The following is an 11,437-nucleotide window of genomic DNA, read 5'->3' as shown; positions in this document are numbered from 1 at the left end:
TTAATATATGCATTTGAAAAAGAAAACAAAATTAGTTAAAATAAATAGAAATTTCAAATTGATGTGAAAGTGATGATCGAACTTACAAGCAGAACTTAATTTACAAGCTGAGCTGGTTGATATGAGGTTGATGATGAATATGACTAAATCGATTGGTATTGGAGATGATGAGGTGATACTAGGAGGTGATGATCTTGGTTCGCATCTCAAGTAATGGAATCAATACAGGACCATAAATAAACATGCTTTATTAATTAGATTCATGAGTTATGTATCTAGATTCATGATTGGGTGCATGTATTCAAGATTAGGAAGTAGTGGGGCTTTAGTGGTTGTGATTACTATATAGGCCAAATTCCTGTAATTGGTTTGATGCACCCAAGCAATATGAAATAAAAGTATCTTCTCTCAAATATTTTTTATTTTGAGTTTTATGTGTGAGGGTCCATCACCTTCCAACAAATTGGCATTAGAGCCATAAGAAGAAGTTTAGAAGATGGCGAACGGTTCGATGACTCCATTTTCAGTTCCTCTACTGACCAAAGATAATTATCACAATTGGAGTGTTAGAATGAAGACTTTGATTGGCTGCTATGATGCTTGGGAGGTCGTAGAGAGAGGAATTGGAGAATATGGTGATGAAGAAAATTTGACTAATTCTTCTTCCAAGAGAGAAAAAAAAATTATAATCTTTCTCTGGAGCCTATCAATTCCATATGCCTTCTTCATCAAAATGAACATCCCAGGTAATAATAATTTTCTCCTTCTCTGGATTATAAAGCTTGTACCCTTTGGAGGAAGCATCATAGCCAACAAAAATGAATTTCTCACTCTTGTCATCTAGCTTGGAACAATTCTTATCTGGCACATATGCGTAGGCAATGCTCCCAAAAACTCTTAAATGAAACATGTTGGGCTTTCTTCCACTCCATGCTTCTTAGGGTGTTTTGTTCCAAAGGCTTCTAGTTGGAAACCGATTAGATAAATAAACAGCACACGCAATAGCTTCACCCAAAATTCTTTTGGCATATTTTTGCTCTTCATCATGATTCGAGCCATATTGAGAATTGATCTATTTTTTCTCTCCACCACTCCATTTTGCTTTGGGGAGTAAGGGACTGTCAAGTGACGACGGACCCCATGATCTTCACAAAAATTCTAGAATTCTTTTGATGTGAATTCACCTCCTCAGTTGGACCTCAAAGCCTTGATCTTGTGGCCACTTACATTTTCAACATAAACTTTGAACTTTTTGAATGAGCAAAACTCCTCAGATTTTTCTTTTAGAAAATGCACCCATGTTTTTCTACTAAAATCATCAATAAAGAGAAGAAAATAATTATTCTTACCAAACGAATAACTTGGTTTTACAGGGCCATACATATCTGCATGAATGAGTTTCAATGGCTCTCTTGCTCTTGTATTTGCTTATCTAGGAAAGCTCCTTCTGGATTGCTTCCACGTAGACACCCTTCACATAATTGATTTGAAAAATTGATAGATGGCAAACCCTTCCCCATTTCTTTCTTGCACATCAAAGTCAAATCACCAAAACTTACATGCCCAAACCTCAAGTGCCAGAGCCAAGAAGGATCTTTGAAACAAGCCTTCAGACACTTTACAACTTCACTTTGAATGTTTAGCAAAAACATCATCTTCTTTGTCATTGGAACTTTAGCAATTAACCTGTTTTCTTCACCTTTAATTGAGAGACTACGATCAATCAGCTGTATGTTATATCCTTTCTCCAACAATTGGCCCAAACTCAAAATATTACTCTTCATAGTAGGCACATAATAAACATTTGAAATAAATTCATGTCTACCATCCTTCAAATGAATTAATACCTTTGCCTTGAATAGAAATCCTCAAATCATCTCCAAAAGTGATCTTGCCATCCAACTTTCATCAAGGTCCATGAACAAATATTTGTTTTTGCACATATAGTTGCTTGCTCCGGTGTGTAAATACCTTAACTCTACATTTTGTCTATTTTTTCTTCACATTTGTAGGAGAATAGCACAGTGACATCTTTGTCTGCTTCTGCATAATTGGACTTCTCTCAGACATTTCCACCACTACCTCGACATTTAAATGCTTTATGCCCATATCCTCCACAAGAATAACACTGGATTTGTGATTTATCATACCTAAAATTTCCTTGTTGATATGTATTGCTCCATCTTCCGCGTCCTCTTGACGAATGCAAATTTTGTCCCTTTCCTTCATTGTGACTTGGCTTGAAATCACCACTACCACCTCTTCCCCCTCTTGTTCCTTTACCGCATCTTCCTCTTCCACGGCCACGACTTGTTCCATTTCTTGAGCTTTCTTCATTATTTAAAGTTAGCTTCGTTTGTAGGACTTTCTCCACAACTGGTTCTTGATTTTTGTTCTTCAATCTTTCCTCATGAGCTTTCAATGATCTAGAAAGTTGATCAATTGTCATCGTGTCCAAGTCCTTGGATTCTTCAATAGCAACAACAATATGCTCAAACTTTGAATCTAATGAGCAAGGAATTTTCTCAATTACACAGTGTCGCTGATTTCTTCTCCATGTCTTCTCAATTGATTGACATGGGCTTGAACTCTTCACATATAGTTTGAAATCGATTTGGATTGCTTTTGATGTGGGCTTTCAAACTCCCCTGTAAGAGTTTGCAGATGCACATTCTTTACTTTTATCAACTCCTCCATAAAAATTCAGCAAAATCTCCCACGCATTTTTTGTCATTGTCACATTTGCAACCTTCTCAAATGTGCTGCCATCCAAGGCTTGATGGATGAGGGTGAGCACCTTCTTGTCTTTCTTCCTTATTTCCTTCCATGCTTCTCTTTGGGCAAGGTGATGCTGAGCAAATATTTGATGTCACAGGAAATCAAAATGATTTGACATTGTTTTGTTTATTTTCTTTTATGCACCAAAATGCTTTGAAGAAGCAGTGCGTGACTCAAGATAGAGAACATCAATGGATGAAGAGATAGGTACAATCAAGAACAATAACACATGGGAGCTTGCCATCTTGCCTAAAAGCCAAAAAACAATTGGAGTAAAATGGGTTTACAAGGTTAAGAAGAATGCTAAAGGAGAAGTGGAAAGGTACAAAGCAAGATTGGTTGTCAAGGGATACAACCAAAGGGCTGGAATTGACTATGGCAAGGTATTTGCTCCAATTGCGAGATTGGAGACTGTAAGATTGATGATTTCTTTGGCAGCCTAAAATAGATGGAAGCTTTACCAATTGGACATGAAGTTTGCGTTCTTGAATGGTGTTCTTGAACAAGAGGTCTACATTGATCAACCTATGGGGGATGCTGTGAAAGATCATGAGGATAAAGTTCTTAGAATCAAGAAAGCTTTGTACGGGCTTAAATAAGCACTAAGGGTGTGATTAGCATAATTGACAAGTATTTCCAAGAAAATGGTTTCAAGAAATGCCCCTATAAGCATGCTCTCTATCTAAAGATGAATGAAAATGGCGACATGTTAATGGTTTACTTGTATGTCGATGAGTTGATTTTTACAGGTTGTTCTCTACAAATGTTTGAGGAATCCAAGAGAGCAATGACAAGAGAATTTGAGATGACTGACATTGGGTTCATTCCCTATTATCTTGGCATTAAGGTGAAGCAAATGGAAGAAAAAAAAATTTATCTCATAAGAAGGCTACACAAGAGAAGTCCTCAAGAAGTTCAAGATGGATGTTGCAATCCAGTGAGTACTCTAGTGGAATGTGGAGTGAAGTTGTCTAAATTTGAAGATAGAGTTGAAAAAGAGAATTCAACTATTTTCAAGAGTTTGGTAAGAAGCTTGAGATATTTAACTTGCACAAGGCCATATATACTTTTTGGAGTTGGCCAAGTTTGTCGTTACATGGAGGAGCCAACAATCACTCATATGAAGTCAGCTAGAAGGATTCTTCAATGCTAAAATATGAATATAATTTGAATAATATAGATTAATTGTATTCTTCTCCGTAAGGAGGAATATATAAGAGTTTACAAGTGTGCTTTACAAGGAAATAGATAAATGAATTAATTAGGAGAATATCTCCTAATTATACAAGGATTGTCAACTATATGAAAAAAGGAAATAAATCTCCTTGATTTGTTGGGTTAACTCACGCCAACACTCCTCCTCAAGTTGGTACATACACGTTACCAATGCCCTACTTGGTAAGTGAGTCATGAAACAATTGCCCAGAGATAGTCTTTGTCAATATATCAGCTAACTGATCTTGTTCTCAATTTTTTCTTTGATTAGATGTCTGTCCACCTCAACTTGTTTTATTTGATAATGTTGAACTAGATTGTAAGCAATATCAATCGTTGACTTGTTGTCACAATGTAACTACATGGGCTTCTCTAATTTAAAACTCAAATCAAGAGGCCTTTGATCCACAATAATTCACAAACTCCTTGAGCCATACCTCGACCGAGCAACCACATTTTGTTTTTTACTCCCCCAAGTGACAAGGTTACCTCCAACGAATGCAAAGTAACTCGATGTAAAGTGTTTATCTGTAATGGATCTAGCTCAATCCGCATCCGTATATCCAATAACTTCGAGATTTCCATTCTTTGAGAACATTAATCCATTCCCATGGGCTGACTTTAAGTACCTTAAGATCCGATTAACTGTATCCTTATGAGAAACACTAGGTGAATGTATAAACTGACTAACCATACTCACAACATATGCAATATCTGGTCTTGTGTATGTCAAGTATATTAACCTTTCAACAACGTGCTGATATTATTCCTTATGGGTTAGTAAGTGGTCTGTGCCTCCACACAACTTGTGATTCATTTTAATGGGTGTGTCGGCATGCTTACACCCTAACATTCATGTTTCAGTTAGCAAATCCATCACATACCTCTTTTAAGACAGAAAAATACCAGTCTTTGATCTTGCCACTTCAACTCCGAGGAAGTATTTCAGAGAACCTAGATCCTTCATCTCAAATTCCTGAGACAAATACTTTTGTAAATTCTGTTTTTCTCTTTCGTCGTTTCTAGTTACAACCATGTCATCCACATAGACAGTTAATGCATTGATTTTTCCTCCATCATGTTTTAAGAATAGGGTATGGTCTGAATTACATTTAGTGTATCCAAAATTCTTCATGGACTTAGCATATCTTTTAAACCATGCCTTGGGAGACTGTTTTAACCTATATAATGACTTTCTGAGCTTGCAAACTTGATTTTTCCTGTTGTGAACTAGATTACATCCTAGCCATAAATTCATGTATACCTCTTCTTCCAAGTCTCCATGTAAGAAGGCATTGTTAACATCGAACTGATGTAGTGGCCAATTTAGATTTGCTACTAGAGACAATAGGACTCTGATGATGTTGATCTCGACTATTGGGGCAAAGGTCTCCTTGTCGTCCACCCCATACTTTTGTGTATACCTCTTCACCACCAATCTGGCATTATATCTTTCAATGGATTCATTTGCTTTGAGTTTCATAGTATAGATCCACCAACATCCTACCTTTTTTTCCCCTGAGGTATAGGCACAAGCTCCCATGTGGCATTCTTCTGGAGAGCTAGCATTTCCTCATTCGTGGCTTCTTTCCACTTTGAGTCTTCTAGTGCTTCATTCACACTACTTGGGACAGATATATTGGCCAACTGCATGAAGTGTACATGTGACTTTGATAATCTGCTTAGAGATATATAATTATTAATGGGGTATTTTTCTTTGGCTTTAGGATCTGCTTCGTACTCTGTTGGTCGATGTGGGATGTTACAATCCACCCTCCTTAGGGGCCCGACGTCCTCGTCGGCACACTCGCACCACACGGTAGAGTGGCTCTGATACCAAATTGTCACATCCCGGGATTAGCTCAGCCGTAGCACGATATTGTCCGCTTTAGGCCCCCTTCTCTGCCTTCACGGTTTTGTTTCTGGGAACTCACGAGCAACTTCCCAGTTGGTCACCCATCCTAGAATTGCTCTAGCCCCAACTCGCTTAACTTCGGAGTTCCCCCGACTCCGAAGACAGTAAGCTCCCAAAAGGCCTCGTGCTAGAGGAAGGTGGGCATATACATATAAGGCAAATCACCCCCTCTCCATGGGTCGATGTGGGATGTTACAGGTATTATAGCTGAAGATGGGTCCAGAGCTGGCAAAATCTCAGAAAATGGATCAACTTCCTCCTCCTAATTTTGGCAGCATGGAGGTAACCAGTCATTTTATATTGGCAACTAGTCGTTTTGTAGCAGAGGCTCAAGATTGGAAAAATTGAGTGGAGGCGATTGGTCGCTTTGAGGCTGAGACTTGTTCACTGTGAAAAAATCCAGAAACTTCGAGGTGCTTGGTTCTAGATTCTTCTCATGTGCTTGTGAAAAATATGTGTCGTGTTCCTGGAACACTACATCCATATAGTATGTCCTTCTAGCTTGGGGGGTGATAACATCGGTAGCCTTTCTTATGAGGAGCATAGCCAATGAAAACACACTTTTCTGCTCGAGGATCCAATCATATAAGTGTACAAATACAACACAGCCAAAAACTCATGGTTTAAGGTTTGGGGTGGGAGGTATTTAGATATGGTGGTGAAGTGTTTGAAAAGGAGTTTTGAAATTCAAGATACTTGAGGGAGTCCGATTGATAAGGTAAGCTACAGAGATGACTACCTCTCCTCAAAATAACTGAGGCATGTTGGCACTAGAGAGGTAGGCAAGAAACACTTCCAGTAAATGTCAGTTCTTTCGCTCAGCCACCCCCATTTTATTGGGTTGTATATGGACAAGGGCGTTGATGTATGATGCCATGATCCTATAAGAACTTGTTGAGATCATGGTTGAGAAATTCTCCGCCACTGTTAGAACGGAGAACCTAGATTTAGGCATGAAATTGAGTCTCCACCACTTTATGGAACTATTGAAACTTTAAACTGACTTCTCTTTTGGTTTTGAGAAGGGAAACTCAAGTCATACGTGTGCAATCATTTATAAACTGACTTCCCTTTTGGTTTTGAGAAAAAGGAACCAAACTTTTATTTGAATTGAAGGGAAAAGGAACATGATGGCTTTTGGACAGTTCACAAATGTCACACAAAAAACTGGAAATATCAAAACTGGATAATAAGGATGGAAATAACTTATGTAAATAACCAAACGAAGCATGTCCAAGAAGCCTATGCCATAACCATACTTTGTCTTTTTGTTTCTCAACACTATCTCCCCCCATATTGAAAGCTTGACCGACTATGGCTTCACTGTCAGGTGCCAAGTCCAAGTAGTAGAGTTTGCCCCTCCTAGTACCACAACAAATCGTCTTGATGCTGAGGATGTCCTGAAAAACACAATGAGTTGGCCAAAAAGTTACACTACAATCCAACGCCGTAGTAATTTGGGCAACAAACAATAGATTATGGTGCAAGGATGGAACAATCAACACAAAATTCAAATTGAGGGAGTCAGAGAGAGATAAAGAACCCTCCCCAATCATAGGGGAGGGGATACCATTAGCATTAGACACTATTGATGGGGAAGATGGAGTATGAGAGGTAATTTGTCCAGAGCCGGCCCTTAGGGAGGGCAATTGGGGCCTGGGCCCGGGGCCCATAATTGAAAGGGGCACCAAAAAAATAAAGTTAAGCCATATATTATATACGTATAGAACAAAACAAATAAAATAAATAAATAAAAAACCAAGCGTGCATTTTTGTTTAATCCTCCCTTCTCAAAAGCGCGTGCTCACCCATATATGCTAGCAAATATATTGTTTTTTTAATTCTATTCCAAAAAAAAAAACAAAACAAAACAAAACACAACCAGACCACACTAGGGTTTAGATTCTTGTTGTCTCAATTTTCTTATATATGTACCTATCATCCCTCACTCACAATCACACCGCGGCCTCTCTCCTCTCCATTGCCTCTCTCTTTCGTCTTTCCTATCATTTCCCCTCCATGACAGAAGAGACGAAGCCAACAGAGCTGTAAGTCCTTTCTCTTTGTCTATTTATTTCCTATGTTGCTGCTATTTTCCAAATAATCACTTTATATAGGCATTCTTGCAGATTCAAGATCGCCAATTGAGAACTTATTCATTGAGAATTGAGATGGGTTTCAGGTGCAGACCCAGATAAACAACAAAGATGATTTTTCTTGGGTCTTAATCAGTTTTGCAGGGAGAACGTGAGTTTTGTAATGGATTACTTGGTTTAAACATGAAAATTTATCTGAAGATTTACCAAATGAATTGTTCATATTCATTTGGAAGAATAAGCAGAAAATGAAAATGAATTGAAAGTTTATGATGCAAAAATGGCAGATTTACTTTTAGAAAAGTTTCATGTGGGAGAAACTAACTGCAAATTCCCTATGGATGAACACGATGACATTTTTCCTCAAGTTATTATCATCAAAAAATAACAAACGGGAAGGCTTATGTTGTAAAAACAATGAATGCTATAATTTTAATAAAATTAATTACTTGATAAAAAATTATAATTTTAATGTTTACATTATTTTGGGCACACTTTAGATTTTTGCCCTGGGCCTCAGATTACCCAAGGCCGGCTCTGAATTTGTCCATAATCAAATGTCATATGTCAGTCGCTCCTAAGTAAATGATCCATGTGTTTATCCTGGATGAACTATTTAAAACATAACCTTCGGTACATGTCGCTGCTATAAGGGCAAATGTAGGAGCCGATGTAGCCGAAACAGCAGAACTTATACGATCTAGTTCTAAAGATGTGTTGAGTGATTTGCTCCTATTCCTACGTGGAGCTTTAGAGTGGTCCCACCAATTAGGGTACTCAATCAACTCGTTACAGCCAGCACGAGTATGTTTGTCTCATCCACAGTGGGTGCACTTCTTCTTCGGATGAGATCCCCATGCCTTATTCTACGAAGAGCCACCTATAAAAGTATGCGACTCCTTTTGATGTTGAGCCACTATGACAGAAGCTTCCTGAGCACCAGTCATGGACATTCTTTGTTGAGAATCTCTACGAACATAAGAAAAAGTTTGATGAAGGTCTAATTTAGGATCTTTGCATAGTATTTCCCCTCAGACTTGATCAAACTCAGGGTCAAGTCCTGCGAGAAAAAGGTGAACGTGAAAACGATCAACTTTTATCTTGCGCTCAGTAAGGTCAGTGGCGCAGTTCATGTGGATGGGACTCTGATGGTCAATTTCTTGAAAAATGCCTTGCAACTAGATATAGTATTTATGAACAGGTGCACCATTATGTTTAATAGTAAATGCCTGTTTGTTCAAATCAAAAAGATAAGATTCATCTCCACCATCATAGTAAGTCTTCTTAAAGGCATCCTAGATTTCTTTGGAGGTACTTAACTGGATGAAACGACCCATTAAACGGTCATAGAGTCGATTAGCCACCCCTTGATCCGAAAGTTCTCCGTACACCATTTGTTATAGGTTGGAGAGAGCTCAGGAGGTTTTGGAGTGTCACCGGTTAGGTATCCCAATTTTTCGCGAGCAGCAATTCGAATTTCCATGACCTGAGACCATAAGTCATAGCTGGTCTCAGTAAAGGTGACATCGGCAGGGAGTGGGGAGTTGTCACTCTGAATGTTGATGATTTAAAGGGTGGAGGTAGAAGATCCTCCTGTGAGCGAAAGCGGTTTGTTGGCCACCATAGTGGAATGATATGAGACTTTGATAAGGGTATGTGTTTATGGATTTTGATAAGGGGATTTGATGTGTCGCTTATGGAATTTGATTTAGGATTTGTGTTTGATCTTTAGGATAAGATTTGAGGGCTAGAGACGATCTAGGATTGGCTGCTCTGATACCATGCTAAAATAGGAATATGGTTTGAATATTTCAGGTTAATTGTATTCTTCTCCATAAGGAGGAATATATAGTAGTTTACAAGTGTGCTTTCTTAAGTAACTTAGGAAATAAATCTCCCTATGGGTTTGTTAGGTTAACATGTAGTGGCGTAGGCATTGCGAGGCCCATATAGATACAAGACATCACTTCATAAGAGAGTGCGTAAGCAAGAAGGAGATAGAGCTGAAGTATGTGAAGTCTGAAGATCAAATTGCATATATTTTTACCAAGCCTTTGAAGTTGGAGACATTTAGAAGATTGCGAGCATCACTTGGAGTTTGTCCCAAACCAAAGAATCATGTTTAAGGAGGAATGTTGAAAATAAACATGCTTTATTAATTAGATTCAAGAGTTATGTATTTAGTTATTGTATGAGCATTTGGAAAGACTCTAGAAGTTGATTGAGTGCATGTATTCAAAACTAGGAAGTAGTGGGGCTTTACCTTTAGTGGTTGTGATTACTATATATGCCGAAGTCTTGTAATCGGTTTGATGCACCCAAGCAATATGAAATAAAACTATCTTCTCTCAAATATTGTTTATTGTGAGGTTTATGTGTGAGGTCCATCACCTTCCAACACATACTGATCTACTTTGGAATCGGAGAATCTTACCAGATGATCGAAATGATGGCCACAGACAATCGGAATGGTGAAGATTGACGGATTTAACACGAAGCGCAACAAATATGCAGAAGATTGTGGTACATGAAAGCTCTCCATCTCAAAAACTATTACAATTGAAATTTTCTCTCTCTAGAGAAATCAAATCGACTGTTTGGCTGTCATGATTTTGTTTTCATGGGAAAACTACTCTCTCTCTCTCTCTCTCTCTGTGTGTGTGTTATTGTATATTGAATATTTTGGAAAAGGAAGTGAGGTGTTAAACGTGTGTGAAATTGTGAGAAAAGATAATAGAAAACAAACAAGGACAATAAGGTAATAAGATTATAACCAATTTAATGCTAAAAGGGCAATGAAAGTATTTCATCTCATTGATTAAGCTAAATAAATGTACAACTATCAGTTTTGAAGTTTTTTTGGGTTTATTTATAGAAATTAAATGGTATTGTGTTTACAACACTAGAGCTAAGAATGGATATATAACTAAATTTCTATTTAGTCTTATACTTAGACAAGGACTAAAAGACTAGGGTGCAGCTGAGCGACGTAAAGTCCCAATCCTTATATGATTAGAAGACTACATGAAGTGGTTCAAGACAACATAACATCTTACTGTAACCGGGTACATTAGAAAGTTATGCTCATATTACATATATATATATCAAGCAAAATGTCATCAATAATTTTCTTCTTTTAATTGTTTTTCTCAATTCTTTTATTTGTTGTTATGCTTAAACATCACCAATCAACTTGATAAGTATTAAATATATTTTATTTTCAATATGTGGATTTTACCTGATCCATAGGTATTTCATGTGGGTGCTTGTCTGATCGATTGGTATAATATGTGGATCTTTACTCTCAATGATTAAATTGTATATTATCCATATATTAGGTAAATATTATTGAGGAAAGAATTCAAATTTAAATTCTAAAATTCAATTGCAAGGAAATAATGCATTGAATTTAGATTTTCAATGTGTTTTCCTT

General features: G+C 37.5%; 1 long non-coding RNA gene across 1 annotated transcript; it reads left to right on the top strand.

Annotated features, from left to right (window-relative positions):
• On the top strand, positions 7,730 to 8,356 carry LOC109950442. The gene is made up of 2 exons (XR_002272642.1): positions 7,730 to 7,956; positions 8,038 to 8,356. It is a non-coding gene; the product is annotated as an uncharacterized LOC109950442 (long non-coding RNA).

Source organism: Prunus persica, chromosome G7 (genome assembly GCF_000346465.2).
Source record: "Prunus persica cultivar Lovell chromosome G7, Prunus_persica_NCBIv2, whole genome shotgun sequence".
NCBI lineage: Eukaryota > Viridiplantae > Streptophyta > Magnoliopsida > Rosales > Rosaceae > Prunus > Prunus persica.
This window is presented reverse-complemented; position numbering and strand designations above follow the sequence as displayed.